The sequence below is a fragment of the Sinocyclocheilus grahami genome, unplaced genomic scaffold (assembly GCF_001515645.1).
Source record: "Sinocyclocheilus grahami isolate Dianchi unplaced genomic scaffold, SAMN03320097.WGS_v1.1 scaffold131.1, whole genome shotgun sequence".
In the NCBI taxonomy this organism is placed as follows: domain Eukaryota; kingdom Metazoa; phylum Chordata; class Actinopteri; order Cypriniformes; family Cyprinidae; genus Sinocyclocheilus; species Sinocyclocheilus grahami.
Genome location: NW_015505310.1, coordinates 203895 through 205218, shown reverse-complemented (window position 1 = coordinate 205218; position 1324 = coordinate 203895). Strand labels below are relative to the sequence as shown.

The 1324-nt window shown below is 38.2% G+C and overlaps 1 protein-coding gene across 1 annotated transcript in view; it reads right to left on the bottom strand.

The window, feature by feature from the left end:
* The window catches only part of LOC107590663 (cAMP-specific 3',5'-cyclic phosphodiesterase 4B-like), a 124095-nt gene that overhangs the window by 85083 nt on the left and 37688 nt on the right, over window positions 1–1324 (bottom strand). The gene's annotated exons all lie outside the window — the stretch shown is intronic.

Here is a 1324-nt window from a genome sequence, read left to right as displayed (position 1 = left end):
CTATACAAAACCCAAGTGAAAAGAAGACATGCTTTCACAACTAATTACATGTAATCCTATAACAAATCCTGTATAATGAGGAAGTAGCTTAACTATGTTTAGTACCTTTCTAAATTACTATTAGTTCCATTATCCCAAAGCAGATAAAGAGGATCATTAAAGGTGACTGGAGAGACAGAAGAGACACATCACACTATGGATGTGAGTTTAAGGGTTCACCTCATAAACCAAGAGTTCAATTCATTGGACAGATCCAACGGAGACTATGCAGGCAGAATTCTAAATAATGCCTGTAACAGAATAAGAATTGTATCCACGAATAACTGACAGTCAAAATATCCATTACATTCCATATCCACTTATAATAGTGACAAAAAAACCTTCCATCACAAAGTTTTAAGCTTTCAAGGGCTTAGTCAAAGACATGGCTTAGCAATCCAAACTAAGTTGACCAAGCCAAATTACTGAAACACAAACAGAGAAATACCTCAAATATTGGACAGAAGCAACACCACAACAGAGTGCATTGGAAAGCTATTTATCCCTAAACAAAGAGTGCAAACTGGCGGAATATTTGAGCAGAGTGACTAGGAAAAGTATCCAAAGATACATGCAGACAGGGACAGGGACAGGCATGAAAGATGACAGACTGTGTCCCCACTGCACACAAATTAAGTGGAAACAGAAGCGCACATTTTGACCTCATGTTTGAACTACACAGACCAGGGACACTTCGTTTCACAGCCCACCCCAAAGACTTCTGAAAGCACACAAGGACAAACTCTCAGGCCTGCAAGGTGAAACTCTAGAAAGCTAAATGCTATCTGCAAGCTATGAGAAGCCCTGACATCACAAAAAGGCAGGAACCAGCAGGAAATACCAACCATAAAATGACATCCGGTATAAAATGTCTTGTTTGTTAAAAGTCAAGCATACACCACTCTGTATAGCCAAATCATTTGCGAAAATAAGTTTGGAACACCACTCTGTCAATCAAATTCAGGGGCCAGAAGTAACTGTCATAAATAAATATTAATAATGAGTAATAGATGGGGACCCTTCTGCTGCAAAACAGAATTCTGTACAAAATACTGCCATACATAATGTTAGCAATATTTTGTCAATATAAGCTTCTTTTTACCATTCCAGTAAAACTACTTGAATCTTATTCTGATAGTGAGAGAGAAAAAGAATCCTGCTGCTGCTTGACATTTATGTCACTGCTTCTGTGGCTTTATCAGATGAGCCCAACACGACTGCACAAACAGAACACATGTATTTTATCACATATCGTGCTGCTAAAAAGAGGGTTTGTCAAACATCA